The sequence below is a fragment of the Pinus tabuliformis genome, chromosome Q, assembly GCF_031772625.1.
Source record: "Pinus tabuliformis cultivar Carrire ecotype Pingquan chromosome Q, CPIR1, whole genome shotgun sequence".
Taxonomy (NCBI): domain Eukaryota; kingdom Viridiplantae; phylum Streptophyta; class Pinopsida; order Pinales; family Pinaceae; genus Pinus; species Pinus tabuliformis.
This window is the reverse complement of record NC_142296.1, coordinates 1148954911-1148964149: the sequence shown is the minus strand read 5'-3', so window position 1 is coordinate 1148964149 and position 9239 is coordinate 1148954911.

Genomic DNA, 9239 nt, shown 5'->3' with positions numbered 1-9239 from the left:
GAACACAACAAATTACAGATATAACGATAAATACAAAGATGCAACATAAATAACACTTAATTTCATAAATATCAAATACTGAAATATGCTTACAAACAAAATGGAAATAAGGCTAGCTCGAGCAATGGTAACTTATATTTGAGAAGAGATGTGGCGGCTACATGCCTCTCAACTATGTTACCATGAGGCTCAAAGGCCTATTTATTATTGAGAAACAATGTGAAACCCTAAACATCCAAAAACCTAACCCTAGGAGATGAAGTGCCAAACTATGGGTCCCATTTGGGTAAATTGGTACATCAACTTCCAGGGGTTGTAACTTTGACATAAGATCTCCGTTTGATGTGCACAATACCTCGTTAGAAATATCTGTTCGGAGACTACAACATTCAAGTGGGAAACATTAGTCCATGACCCATGTTGGCCCTGATTTTCCCAAAAAAACATTGTTTAGGGCCTCAAAACGACTCCGAAAATTCAAGATCTGAAAAACTGCCAAAAATAGTAAATTTTGCTACAATTAACGAAACTGAAAAATTAAAAGAGACAGTGGTGGGGGTCCATGTGGAATAAGCGGGTGGCCATAAACATCCACTTGGATCATTAAAGTGATCAAATTAACAACTAGTAGGCTATCGGGTTGTGTTATAACTAGGTCACTATGAGGAAAAGGGGTTCCATTCTTTTCGAGTGTGTTTGTTCCATAGATGAGAAAAATAGTAGAGAGGGATAGGGGATAGAGCACATAGGGAGGATTTTTGCATTGTAGTATCCCATGGGCCACAAGCCATACTTCTTTGTACTCACAACCATTTTCTATTCAAAGAAAGAGAACAAAGTGATTTCTCTCGAAAGGGTTTCCTAGGTTATATCTTATGTCAAATCACAGTTTATGAGTTTCTATTTCTATATTATCTATTTTTTGTATGATTTTTTAACTTGCATGCATACAAAATAAACAATAATCTACAGATCCAAAAAACGAAAGAGAAATAAACCATAATAGTACATATTTCATTTTTTTAAATATAATTTTATCAGATCTCTTCTGTTAAACTGTCCAATGGAATATCCATGACAGTTTATGGACCAATTTATGACGTAGATAACTATTTACTATCAAATGGGCCTATGACATTGAATCTCGTCTATTGGAAAGTGCAAGCATAATTTCCTTATTATTGTTGATCCATTACTTCACTCATTCATGATTTCACTACAACATTCTAAGTTATTATTTATTTAAAATGATAACTAGAACTCACTTATTTTAAATTCCATAGTTTTGTTATTATATCATTTACATGATAGTTAAATCCTTTGCCCATAATCTCTTCACTTATACTTACGGTTTAATTGTTATTATCCTTACATAATGGTTGAATCTTGCTTATTCCTCTATCCCAACAATTTTTCTTGGCATGCACCACTTTCTTGTTGATCTTTCTTTCTCTTTTTATTTGTGCCTACTTGACATCTACTCATTCATGAAGCACCTTTGTGGCTCCACCTTGCAATGATGCTTCATGCATGTGAGCCTTCAAACATACTTCACGCTATATAGTTTGGTTTGTTGGAGGATTATCTAGCATCACTAAGGCATTGATCTACACTATGAAGGATATTATATTTCTCTTGTGTACTTTCTTGCTCCTCTCATTCCTCACAACTTGCTACAATTCCCATTTTATGGATAACAACTTCTAGAAAAGGGGAAATTTAGTGTATAACTTTCACATTTGGGTACTCACATACACTTACCCATAAAGGACATTCCTTATGCAGTCCACCTTTGTGTCATTTTCATGTATAACAAGCCTAATGCAACATGCTACTTCTGAATTATTCCTATAATGCCATGGATCACCTTAATAGAGCCCTTCTCACCTTAACATAAATGTGAGAACTCACTAAGATTTTTAGCACTTACATGGTTTCATTATATCCATGGTCTCCCAATTCTTAGCTTTTGGTCGTTGGTCTCACTCACTTTGACACCTTAACACACCAATTTTGGTACGTTTTAGTTTTTGGGTGTAATTGTGGGTGAAAACCCCATAATTGAGTCCATAACGAATTTTGTTTCCTTAATTTTCCTTGACAATTGCTCAAATTCGTTTTGGACTTACTAAGATACAAAGTCAATTTGAGCCAAATTCCCTAAGATCCAATTCATCTCTTGGTACCAATTGTACTATAGATTTCCTTAGATTGTCATGGTTTTCAATTCATAAGTTGTGTAACAAAGGGTCATTTTAGGCCTCAAAACTATATTATCATGATATCAAATTTGTTGCACATAGTAAAAAAAACACATAGAATGACAATTTTATACAACATAGGGACCCTAATAGATAATATTATTCCATGAATTTAAATCTCTTCAGCTTAAATTTAAACTTTGTTATCCTTGAAACCCCTAATTTATAAGTACACACATTAACAATGACTAATATCCTTCTACTTTCATCAATCCCATATGGTTTCTCACACCTCTCATATCCAACACATTTACAGGAACTCCTTTAACTAGTACAAGTCTAATCTAATTTTATAAGTTTGATTGGGTCATGCAAATGCATCTTTATTGGCATATTTTAGTTATACCTTCTTAGATTCAATCCTACAACCTTAAGGGAGATTCCATCACAACTTGAGTAAGGGAAGTTCCATCACAACTAGAACAAGAGAGGTATCATCTCTTCCAAGGGAAACAAATCTCTCTACTAAGCATGATTTATTGATTTCTCTTCACTATACTAGCAAATCTAATGCTTGCCACAGAAAGAGAGAGAGAGAGATTTTGGTTGGAATCTAGTGAAAAAATTTCTAGTCAAATCTTGATTTTTGATTGTTTAAATTGGGGTTTTGACTACATATATCGATTCAACACCCTATGGAGAGTTCAAAAGTCGAACTTGTGATTCCAACAAATCCCTGCTTGATTTTGAGCAAATTAGACCAGAAAAACTTCCAAAACATCCAAATAAACTACAACTATGTGTAGTGTATGCTATATGCTAACAAATCTAATGTTAATATATATACACATGGTGCGAAAAAGCCATGAAATTGCAAGTGACTGATAACATCTTTTTATGACCAATGGGAAAAATGAAGTACAACCAAGATTTTGGTACATGGAAAAAATGAGAAATAAAGGTAAAAACAATTGGAAGACACACACCATGGACATGTCCATGAATATTATAACACCTCAATCCCCATCGAATAGATGTAAATCCTATGAATGTCGCGACATAAAGAATGTAACCGACATAACGAAAAAGTGAAAGTGAGATGGGACCCGCATAAAGAATGTACCTGACATTACGAAAAAGTGAAAGTGAGATCGGCCCAGCAATTAAATCCTCTAGTGATAATAAAAAATTATCACTTTTGACTAAATCGTCTTGTATTATATCACAAAATAATTAAGATTTGCAACTATATCCTCTCACGCTAAATTATAAAAAGAAATTTTTTCGAGGACAGGATGTTTAGACCTATTTACTCCACTTCGGACACGTGTAACATCCATGTTAACTGAATGTCTATTTGTATATTGTACTATATTTTAGCGCTTACATGGTGAGAATTTGGATATACTATATTTTGGTGCCAATTTGGTGGGGATGTTGCGATTTGGAAATTGGCATCTACTCATTTCATCGTGATTTTATGCAAAAGTAGTGTTACTCATTATTTAAAATAAAATAAAATAAAATTTTTATAAATAAGTTAAGAATTTTTTTAAATTAAAATAGTAGTATCTAACTTATAAGTTAAGATTTATTTTTAGATTATGAAATAATATTATTAAGAATGAAGTAAATGTTATTAATAAGTAAAAGTTTGTTATACTATTTGTGTTAATGAGTAGGAGTTTATTTTAAGATTATGAAATAGTGTTTTTAATAATGGGGATTTATTTATGGAGTAGTGTTATGAATGAGTAGGCATTTACTTTAAGATTATGGAATAATGTTATTATTGAGTAATTTTTGAAATGTATTGTTTTTAAGTTTATGTTTATTTATTTTAAAAGACATAATAGTATCTTAGTTAGGTCTAGAGTATATTTTAAAATTCTTTTTGTTGGGTTAAGGAATTATTTTTTTAGGATATAAGAAAACAACTTAACAATTTTAGATTCAGAGGTATTTAGCAAAAGTGAAAGCCTACCCTCTTATGGACCACCAACGTGTCATTCCAAGAGGCATGGTTTTCCTTGAATAATTGTGATGAATCAACTTACATTTGAGCATAGCAATAAGATATAGTTGTCCTCACTGTTTTGAAAAATAAACTATGATAAGTTTTTTCATTGTTAAAAAAGAAAAAGAAAAAAAAATTAAGATGGACTTTTAATTATTTTCATTTACATAAAATAGTATATTTCCACTAATTATTAGAGACAAATATATGTATGGCCAAATGTTCACATCTTGGATTAGGAATGGTGCCAGAAAGAAAGCACGTGTCTCCTACATCTGGTGTAGCATGATGAAAAACTTGCAATAACTCTTGGGATTTATTCGTTGGGAGGTTGGTGATGGAACTAAGGTCGAGATCGGGTTAGATGCTATTAGAGAATTTATGGGAATCACTCTTTATATGTTCCATTGCTTAATTACATCCATGACAAAGGCATACACCTCCTTAATAAGATCATCATCTTCACAATAATAGCATTGATCAACAATCATAAAGCAGGGTGGAGGAATTAGGGCTGGCAGGTATATATGCTTATGAATGGGAGATACATTTCTCTATTATGCTAAGGAGGCATTGCAATCATATAACAAGAGGGTTATATGACTTGGGATGGTATGTTAAAAAAGGGTCAACCGATGGTCAAAGATATATATCATAGGTTGCCTAGGACTGAGAAGGATTTCATCTTCCACAGATGGTTCTAGGAAGTATGGAAATGGGAGTTGCCAAACAAAATCAAATGTTTTTGTTGGCTAGCAATACATGACCATGTGTTCATATGGAAGAATCTATAGATCCAAGGATTTACAGGTTTGAGCAATTGTCATATGTGCATGAGGGGACCCGAGGATATTGATCACTTTCTTATTCATTGCCCATATGTTTTGGATGTGTGGGATGGGGTACTTGATACATTGAACATCGCTCCAAGTAGACATAAACAAACCTTGGTTTCTTGTCTATATTTCTGGTTAATATCACATCATCAACATCGAACCCTACCATTATACATGATATGGTCCATTGGCGCAACATAAATGCTTATATATTTGAAGAAAAAGGGTTTATGGTTCGGGAAGATGTGATTAAGATTGATGCATATTACAGTGAAATTGAACTGACAAAGAGGCGCTCTAACAAAAGGAAGTGAAGGTACAAAGACATTTGGAATGACTTTCTTGTGGGATTTTTTGATGGGGCATGTTCTCAGAGGGAATGTGGATGTGCTGCATTTATAGTTATAGAGCTGGCAAATGCTTCCATTTCTGGTGGGAAGGAGGACATGGTACAAACAATAGAGCATAGATAATCACCTTATGGGGAGTACTTATAGCGGAAAAATGGTTGGGACTAGAGAACTTACAAGTATATGGAGATGCTAAGGGCATTATTGACTGGGTCAAGGGGTAACCTCGTTTTAATCCGTCCATTCTATCAAAATGGATGAAGTGTATCCGAAACCTCGTAAGCACCTTCCAACATATACAATTTAATCACATATACACGGAGAAAAATATAGATGTAGATCTTCTTTCCAAGGGAGGTGTCACCAAGAAGCCTCTTAAGTTCTACTTTCTAACTTTTTAACAGAATGTCATGATTAATGTTGGCAGCATTAATTATTTTTAAGAAAAATATTTTTGATATTTTCCAAGTGGCTATGTAGAATTTTATGTTACAACCGTAGGAAATAATATGAATACATAAGTATTCAAGATCTACATTTTACTGAATAGATGATAGGAGGACAGTAAATAGACATTTTTTTAGAACAAGATTATTTTATAATAAATTATTATAAACATAAAAACAGTTACAGTTATATGTACTTTCTTTTTTATGTATGCCAAAAAAAAAAAACGAATTGTCAACCCAACTTACACTTCGAAGTATTCGTACCCCATGTGGAGCAAATTACATTTTTAACAATTTTTTACGAAGTGGGTCAAAAACAGAACTGGATTGCAACTGTCTTACGTACTATACCCAATTTCGGCATTGATTGCTGAGATTGGGTCCATTTCGTTCAACCCTAGACTTCATTGAAAACTAATTATTAGAGTTTCCAAGTAATCAACATCTGCGTAAATGTGAACGAGAATGTTAAAATCATGTCGGATTGCAAACATTCTTGTTCAAAATTTTCCATTCAAATACATATTAATTAAGTTGTTGGGTACAGCAGCGATGATCGCTATCATAACAAAGCCAAAAAAATTGAAAATTGTTGAATGCATCAATGGAGAACCATAAATCGGTGCAGGTATTGAACTACAGAAGAATCATGCTTGCAACTGCATTACAGAATACATGAATTTGTTGGGTCGTCGAAATGCTTACTATTATGAATTAATTTAGTTTTCTTACTGTTTCTGAGTTCGAAGTGTCATCTATATGTTCGCAGTGTCCGTAGTGTAAGAAGATATAAATAATAAGAAAGCAAATCTCATCACTAATCTGCCTCACCAACTCTTCTAAAATTTTGATTTTAGAATCTATTTGCAAATAATCTATAAATTATGTCGTATAGATTGTTGATTGTGAATTCGACACTTCGAAATATGCTGGTCTTAGGTAAAAGATGTTTAGAATCTATTTGCAAATAATCTATAAATTATATCGTACAGATTGTTTATTGTGAATTCGACACTTCGAAATATGCTGCTCGGAAATATGTCAAGTAAAACCAGTGAAGTGTAGTTGAAAGTCAAAACTGTGCGAGAGATATTGCCTTTGACATTCGCATTACACTTAGACAACCAGTGTCGTGAGCTGTACAGTGTGCACAGTAAATCAAATTTGGTTTGCCATAACAATGCCACCTTAGGAGGTTGCGCACATTTGACATATAAAATGAGAGGTACGTTAATGAGGTCCCACTTATTATCTATTTGTCCTTCATTTACAATGTGAACGAGGATGAGGTCCCACTTAGTATCTAAGTGTCCTTCATTTACGATGTGAACGAGGATGATTTGAAATATAAGCCGAAAGGTAGGTTAATAAGGTCCCACTTATTATGCAGTGAGATTTGAGCTGAATCTATTACTCATTGGATTGGGGATTCAATCCAGTGTTATCACATGTTCTACACTTTTATAGTGGTGTGGAGAATGTTCTTATTTCCCATTTCTATATTGTTAATAGGAATGTTCTTGTCGTCCATGTTCAATCATTTTATAGGGATACCTAATAGGTATGCTTTTTCATCGAGGAGAATGGGGTTGAGTGGGAATCTCCTCTTTATATGAAAATTAAAAACGAGTTTATATAGATGTAATATATTTAAATTTTTAAGTAATAATAAGACGGTAGGGTCACTGGATTTTTAAAAAAAATATTAATTTAGGGTTACTTCTAATATCATGATTCTATTTTTTTCATTTAAAGTTTTTTAATAATTGTATTTATGTTAAATTATAAGGTTTAAGTGGTAAAATATGGCTTTTAAAACTTTTTCTTTTGTTGCCACATCATCATTAAATATCTTTTGAATTCATAATTACCAAGGTAAAAATTCTTGCTTAGCTTATAGCATAAGAAAGAATTTTCCCATGTATCATGTCATAGTTCTGTTAATTTTCTCTTCGTGCCCCAAATGACAATCATTTGTGCCAAAAAAAATATGGAAGAACGTACCCTATGTGACAAGAGGGCTCTCTTTTCTTCTTGTCACATTCTTTCATCTTTTCATTTATTGTGTTGTATCGCAAGAAAGATATATTCTTTGTGATGCATCACATATTCTTAACATTATTTTTTGGCATTGGTTCTGTCCCTTTTCTTTTTTCTTCCATCCTTACTTTATTTCTCTCATCTCACCTTTCCTTTCTCTTTCTCCAATTCCTTCCTTCATTTCTTGGTTATGTTGCATCATTAAAATGTTTGTGATACACTATATTTCATTCAAAGACTTTATGTATGTGATATGTTGTGTCCATAAAATGCTTTTTTACATGATATCGACTATTTTTTATTCACAGTCCATCTTTTTCCTCCTATTTATCGCATCCTCCAAAACTTTAGGAATGTGATGTATTACATCCCAACCTTTTGTCAATGCAATATGCTACACTCCACATTTTTTTTGTATGACAAGTTCATTGAATCAACCTATATTTTCTTGTTTGCAACATTCTTAACTTGTTCATCATTTACCATGTTTCACAAGGCACATAACTTCTCCTTGTGTGTTGTGTGTCCCATGGCTTGATTTCACACACCAACAAGGTTTTGTGAGCATGATGTATCACCCCAAAACATTTTTTTGTTGTGCAATGTGTGGCACAACGCAAAACTTTTGTTTATGTAACACCTAATCCACTAGTGCCATGTATCCTGCATGAATTTTCCCTAGGTTGCAACAACCAACTATAGCATGCTACATGTCCTCCCTAACTTAGTGGCTTCTACCATTTCACATACAAAATTTATTCATGTGATATGGGTTGTATTGCATGAAGAAAAACTTCAAGTGATACATAAAAAACACTCAAGTTTGCCTCAAAACTCGTCCATAATCCTTCAATAATTTTCCTAAGTGTTTTCCTCAATGGGCTACACATCTCTAATGCCTTATTGCTTCTTTAAAACATCAAAAACATGCGTTAAGGCCTTATGGCTCTAACTTAGTTTGTTATAATAGGAGAAGAGTGACTCTTACCATTGCTTTCTCAGGAAGAATAGTTATGCATCCAAAGGTTTTGAGCCTTTGCATAAGGGTTTCTACATATTCCATGACTAATATAGGATGCTAGGGTTCTTAAGACTTTAAAATATCATATTAAACATTAAATTTCTTTAACAAATTTATCTAATTAAAGTTACAAGTTGGCCATCCAATTTCAAGGGGCCCTTATGTCCCTTTTAACATAGCAATTTAAGGATCCTTTCTACCCAAGGAAAAAGCCTAGCCATCTAGAGTTGTATATTTGTGTATTTGTGTGTGCACGTGTGTGCATCATCCAAAATTTATATATATGGATTCTAAAGAAGGCTCACTATGTAAGCACACAATTTTC